At 35.5% G+C, this 7,368-nt stretch overlaps 1 long non-coding RNA gene across 1 annotated transcript in view; it reads right to left on the reverse strand.

Moving 5' to 3' along the window:
* LOC117677233 (uncharacterized) overlaps positions 1–6,528 on the reverse strand; it is a 48,984-nt gene extending 42,456 nt beyond the window's left edge. The window contains exon 1 of the long non-coding RNA XR_015733156.1: positions 6,391–6,528. This is a non-coding gene — a long non-coding RNA (uncharacterized LOC117677233). The remainder of the gene's footprint in view (positions 1–6,390) is intronic.
* Between the last annotated feature and the right edge of the window lie 840 nt (positions 6,529–7,368).

A 7,368-nucleotide genomic window follows, 5' to 3' on the forward strand; every position in this document is an offset into this window, starting at 1 on the left:
AAGAATGGGATATTTGCTGAACGTGCAGCCAACCAATCTTTAAGTGACCTCGGCACCTATTGTAGGTTCTGCCTTCCTAAGAGCCAAGAATGAGCAGATATTGAAGTAGGGAAAAATATCTTCATTACTAATCTCTATAAAAACATTTGCTCCCTGTTTCTCTGATCTGTAAGCAAACTGCAAGACCTTCTATCTAGTTAAGAAATGGATGGAGCAGCTGGCAACCATATGGTACTACATGCAGAAACCGTATAATGCAGGCTTGATTAAATGTGGGCACCCTAGAATGAAATGCTATTTTTTGTGATGGTTGTCTCACCTGGTCAACTGATGGTAATACTGTGAGATAGTAATAGCTCAATTTTTAAAAAGTGAGTTTCCCTGAGGGTGGAGCTCAACTTTGTGTTTCTCCAGCATTATCCAGCAAGTCAACTATTAGATCATTCTGGCTTTTAGTTCTGTTGAAAGCCAGATAAGTGCAACAAGGAACAAGGAAAGGAATCCAGGATCTCTATTCATGCAATGAATTCATATACATCTATGTAAAGAAAAAGCTACCGGAAGCCATGTGGCAAAGGGAGACAGGGCTAGAACACACACATACAATTCAATAAAATTAATTAATTAAAAGTAATTAAATCAACAAAATTGATTAATTAAAATTTATTAAATTATGAACATTAATAAAATACAATAAAATATCTTAAGATAGACTGACATTTTAACTTATAGGCAATTTTAATCAACACACTTTTCCCATTCTCTGTCATATATACACAAATCCTGGTCATATGTACTTTACATATTCTCCTCCCTTATTTCAATAAAGAAGGGGAAGAAAATATTTTTAATAGGGAAGGGCCCTCTCCCCACAAGGGCAGAGTCTGATTTCTTTCAGGAAAGAAATTTCAGGGAGGAAATGAGGAAAAGAGGAAATGAAGGGAACAAAACTAGGCACAGATGTGAGCAAAGGAAAAAAATGAAATCAAGGAATGGATGAAAATAAAAAACAGAAGCCGTATTTAGATCAACAAGTAGAAGTTAATCTTCAAAGGCATCCATGCTTCAGATGTTTGCACCCACTTACACCTCTTACATATTCTTATATTTTCAATCATTCCAGAGACACCCTTCCACTCTCTCACAACTCACAGAACGTATGTGGGGAGTAACCTTTCAGTAGGAAGGTTTTATATATACTTATATACATTAATGCAGTAGGGGGATTTTACTGTGTTCTATTTAGACAACTTTTTCAGAGTTTTGTATCTATCACCATCCATCATTTCCTCAATAAGTGAGATAGTATATTTGATTTTAGAGATAAGCAATTCATGGAAATTTTTATCTTGACCTTTAAAAAAAAGAAAAGAAAGAAAACCTACATCCCTTCTATTCAAATATAGCACTACCAATTGCCCAGCTAAATCCAAATGTCATGTGTTCCCTTTCTCATTCTTCAAATCATGGTTGCAAACTAAGCTTAATGAGAAAAATGTCCTTCTTAGCATTAGTACTAAATCATAGCAAGGAGGGAACCTTTGAAAGGGGCCAAGAGAAGGAAGAAAAAGAAATGCATAAATTTGAAGTCTTCTTAGTGTATCTTAATAGGAGATTATTAATGGGCTCAACTAGACATACTCTCTCTTAGGGCTTTAACTTTCTATTGAATTATTTAATTTCTCCCCTATTGATCTAGAATCCCCTCCTCCTGATTTGTTCATTTAGATCATCCAGTAAAGAGATTAAAAATTATGCCCAATTCCTGCTGGCTTTGCTAAAAACTACTTTCATACATAAAACAGAGAAATGTTACCAAATTAGTTCATGTAGCCCTAGACATATTTAATCATTTTAGTATGACTCCAGAATTATTAGTCAACTGACAAAAAAATTATTAGTTTACTTTCATGAAATTTGGTCATGAAGGAAATAAAACTTGCGGTTTTAATGTCTAAGTACTTCACTTAGAAATATTTCTTCTTGCCAGACAGGATAAACTGTCCTGTATGTACAAGGGCATAACTTCTAATATTTGGAATGTTGGAACTGTTTTCTAAAATATATTTCTGCACAACTGTCTTTTCTAATTACTCTGTTCTTTCCTTTCTAGTTCTAGTTTATATCAGTGCCTTATTCTAGTAAACACATTTTAAAGTGTTAAAGGAAAATTTATGTATTAATTCACTCAACAAGAATAAGCAAAGCATCTTCAACTAATGTGATTCCAATGTATGTTTGGTTAATTACTCTTTTTATGGAAAAGATAATCTTAATAAACTGCTCCATTCAGCAAGTATCCTAATTATCTTTCTGTATATTGTGTGTGTGTGTGTGTGTGTGTGTGTGTGTGTGTGTGTGTGTGTGTATAAATAACACAGGAGCCATGGAATTCTTTTTGTTATTTAAAACTCTTTAGAACTTTGGGGAACTTGAGAACACTCAAGGAATGTTTGTGTCAGCAAAAATATTGTCAGAGGAAATGTATCTAAGTCCAAGAAAAAATTACTGTGAAGCAGTAAGCTTTTTTGAAAAAATCAGTCAGGATGACAAAGTCATAAGCATGATCAAAAGCACAGGAATCACCAAATACAGAGACGGGAACAATTGTTTCCAAAAATAAAAGCGATGAATGTGCCATTCCATAATTATTTGGACTTGACAGAGTTAATAAATTCCTTCAAGTTGACCTCAACTCCTGCTGACTAATGGATATTTTGCTTTCTTGGCAACAGACTGGAAGTCATTTGCCTTCCCTTTCTTCCCAGATGCTTTTTTGATTTTCTGGTTTAGTTGAAAGCTCTAAAATACGCTGATTTTCTCCCATATACTGTAAATACTAACCAGAGTGAATTATGTTCATTTTTTTAAAATCAAAATCAAGGTTGGAGGGCAGTACCTGATCTCATTAAAAGCTAGGTCCTACCACCCAAACAAAACTTTTCAAAATGTAGAGTGAGAATATTGCAAGTTTCAATTTGTTTTGCCAGTACAAAACTAATTAAACTAAGCCATGTATCCCGAATTCTACATTGTAGAGGATATGGTTCAAAGTGATAAATATTGATTATAATTTGTACCTTTACTATTTCAATTTTTAGTTCTTTCATAACAATCTTATGTTTATTTTCCATTTCTCCAATTCAGACATATTTCCCTGTAGCTTTTCTACACTGTTCACTGATTTCTCTAATTGCTTTTTGGTGGGGGGAAATCAAATACTTTCCTTAATACGTTACTTTGACACGTTAGTATATAGATATACATAAACCAACACCCACCCACAAAACAGAAGGGATTTTCCTCTAATAGCAGAGGAGAAAAAAAGAGATTTCAGGAAACAGATTGAAATCCCAGCTGAAAATCCTGGCGTTCCTAATATTATTATCATATTATGATGAATCAAAACTTTATAATTCAGTCTGGGAGAGTCTACTCTGACTTCAGAATTGTCAAAGTTAATACTTCAGTGCAGTATAATGAAAAACTCAGAAACAGTTATGTTCCTCGGTGTGAGCACACTCGTTCATCCAAATTTAGTTTGTGGAATATTAAAGAGAAAAAGTGCAATGTTTAATGAATAAGACTGGGAAGATTGCAAAGAGGTGGGAATTCAAAATAAATATTATGAAAATCTGGTTGAACAATCAAGGGAATAGAAGCAAAGCATACAAAATTGATTCTGGTTCATATGCTTACCTATGTTATATTGAAGTTTACTATGTCATTTGAACTTGCCATTTGATCATGGCTTGCTGTATTTATTCATTGCTTCGTTGTTTGCTTGCACTTATATACCATTAAATCTGCCAAGGACATCCTGCAGATTCAAGCTATCAATTTAATTCAACAATTCAATCTCTCTATTGAAATTATTGGTATTATCTTTAAATTTAAATATATGATTTCATAGATGTTTATTTCTTTCTTTATTTAAACCAGTTTGGTCTAGTGGTTAAGGCACCAAGCTAGAGACCAAGACACTGTGAGTTCTAGACCACTCAGGTATGAAAGCTGGCTGGGTGACTTTGGACCAAATACTGCCTCTAAATCAATGATGTCAGGCTCAGATGACAAGTCAGTCAGTCATTTCCTGTCACAACCAATGGATCAATATTTGGTTGTTCAAAAAAAAAAAAGAAAAGAAAGAAAGGCAGAGCCTGTACTTATGGGAGAACACTGGAAAGGAAAACAAAACCACATTTTTTTTTATTTTAAAAACAAACTTTATTCAATATAACAAGATAAAAGATTGTACAAAACGTTCTTAATTCTAAAAAAGAAGGTACAATTCTAAATTACATATATACTAAAAAAACTAATAAACAGGATTATCTATCTATATTTGAACATGTAAGTACATATATACATTAACCTTAATTTCTTAATGACGGTGTAAATTTATTATCCTTAATTTCTTACTAAGTTTAAAAACCACAATTTTGATAGAACAATTCTGGTACAACAACGTCATAAGCAATGGCAGAACTCTTTTCTAAATCTCCCAGGAAGAAGCTCCATTTCTACAATTTTCCAGAATTCTGTTAAGCAAAGAACAAGCTTCTTTTCTGAGGAAAAGCCATTGCATTAGACCAGAATCATATCCAAAGAAACAGTGATTCTGGCTTTGGGTCCCCAGCCATCACAAAAGGGAGGAGAAATCAAGTGTCTCCTGGGATGTTTATATGAGATAGTCTAATTGCATCTGGAGAATATAATCCTGCAAGCCACCCCATTTAAGGACTTGTTTATAAATATCAGCCCTTTGAATTACACCAAGAAGCAAGAATCATTGCACTACCTGAAGTACAAATATAATATGCTTGTGATGCTGGGTGCCAACCTATAGTTAATACCAGACCATTGCATTTTGCACCAGGCTAAAACTTCCAAGTGCTTTCAAAGGGTGTGATTTGAAAGAGATAACATATCCCCAATATTGCTAACTATCGATGATGGCATGAGTCACCACTCTTTTCCAGATCAGGGTCACCTTTCTTTTCCAGGTAAGACCACAACTTGTCTATAGCCAAAGTTGGACAAAGGTCCTACCCACTCCGTCCCCCAATCACAGTATTCACCTGCCATAAAGCAATAGCCATGAATCTGCCAAAGTTGCAGATCTGGTCTTACAAAGTTTATCTATCTTATTAATAGACATAATCTGAAGTGTTAGAAATTGCCCAGATGCAAACAGCATCCCTGCTTTGCAGGGATTTAGCCTCAAACCATTTTATCTCATCTAACCCTAGCAGCATCCAGATACTGAGTCAAGGCAAGAGCATTTCCTCATAGGCCAGGAAAAATATAAAACTGTATCTTTTGTTATGCTGTGATAATAATATATAACCCAGCCAATAAATTGTCTGTCCTGGAATCGTCATGTATCTGTTAAGAAGCAAGGAGGAAAAGGCTGAAATCTGTGGTATCCCACAAGGAAGAGATTATCTGGTCAACCTCTTCTAGTCCAGGGTGTCAAACTTGATTTCATTGAGGGCTGCATCAGGGTTCTGTTTGACCTTGGGAGGGCTGGGGGGGCATGGCCGGGGTGGGCATAGCCAGCTTGATGTCACTCCTGTTGGGGGCGTCTGTGGTGGCCCGAGCGCTCTGTCAGTGAAAAAGGGGCTCCTGAGCTCCGTTTTTGGCTGCCATGGCCTCCTACAACCCTCACATGGCCCTCCTGAGCTCCGTTTTCACTGGCAGAGGGTAGTAGGAGGCCGTGGCAGTCAAAAACAGAGCTTAGGAGCCCCTTTTTCACTGACAGAAGCACCGCAGGCCGGTTCTTTACTGTTACTAGAGCGGCCCCCAGGTCAGATCTAAGTACCCAAGGGCCGGATCTGGCCCCCAGGCCTTGAGTTTGGCCTCCGGGCCCTGAGTTTGGCACCCGGGCCTTAAGGTGGTCCAGAAAGACACAATGGTTAATGGAATCAAATGCAAATGAGTTTAAAAAGAACAGGAATGGTGCATGCACGGCAGAGGAATAGATATAAAACTAAAAGCATAAGTGATCTGATTGTTTACAATTAAAGACTGAGAGAATTAGGAAAGCTTATGAAGATGTTCTAAATATGTTCTGAATAGGAGATAGATTTTGTGGATCCTAGGAAAAATGGTAAAAAAGTTAAAGAAATTAAGTTTAAAGGGTAAGGAAGATGACCTTGACATAGATATACAGGAATCCTAACCTAGGTAAAGGGGACTGAAACATTTTTTAAAGTCCAGACCAACAAGATAACCTTTAGAAGCAACCTTTAGATAACCTTTAGAAGCAATCTCAAGCAGAAACTTCCTTAATTCATGTAAGTATAAAAAGGAGGAAGAGGTATAGCAAAATCAGAGTTGCAAGATTCAGTTTTATAGCCAATCTCAATAAAAATAGTTTCAGCCTACCTGTAAAGTTGATTTCCTGGTCTGGTTTATCTGGTGAGGCTAGCCAAGTAAAGTGATTACAGAAAAAGTAAGTAAAAGTCCTTTCCCAATAATGAACAGAAAAAGAATGTGGAAAAAGGAGGATGTGGAAACCTCTTGGAAATTGCAAAAAGAATTATATTACAGTGTGTCAAAGAATTGTGTGGTGCTAGAAATGGAAAATCGGGGAGGGGTAAGGTTTATTAAGTGAAATCGGCTGTGAATGAGAAACAAATGCTATATAAGAGAATAATTTCTGAAACAAATTATGAGAGAAATAGATGGCATAATGTATATGTAAAGGAAAATATATTTGCAAACAACAGAGGAAGAAAATATTAAGATTCAAGAAAAAACGCAGAACAATTTTGATAGAAGTAAAAAAAAACCTTTGAAAATGGATGAACAGAATTGATTTCAACAGAATTATTGAAGTTAAAAACAATGATCATGAAATTATTTGGGATGAAGCTGCGATGAATGCTGGAAAGAGCACTCTAGAGATTTGTATAGGAATTGATATGGTATAACAAAAAGTGCAATTGAAACTAAGACTATTAATGGTAGTGTCCAAGAAAAACCTATGATAGAAAAGTAATAAATGCCTTGAGAATATTGAAAAATGGTAATTCTGCAGGTGTGGATGACATAACTAAAGAAATTTTAAAATATAAGTAGACTTTACTTACAGAATGTTTGTGCAATTTGGTTAAGGTATTATGAAGGATGCAATCATGCCTATTCTTGGGAACATGCAATTGATGTTCTCTTTCACAAAAGGAATGGTAACAAAAGTGAACGTGATTGGTTTAGATTATTACATGTACCTGGAAAGGTGTTTGGAAAAATTATGATTGAAAGTGTACAAGATGTGACAATGAACAAAATCTAGGAGGTGCTATTTGGCTTTATGCCAGTCAGGGAGTGTCTTGAACAAATGTTTGTGTTTCAGCAAGGCAT

This window comes from Pantherophis guttatus, chromosome 3 (genome assembly GCF_059756535.1).
Source record: "Pantherophis guttatus breed Tessera chromosome 3, ASM5975653v1, whole genome shotgun sequence".
NCBI classification, from domain to species: domain Eukaryota; kingdom Metazoa; phylum Chordata; class Lepidosauria; order Squamata; family Colubridae; genus Pantherophis; species Pantherophis guttatus.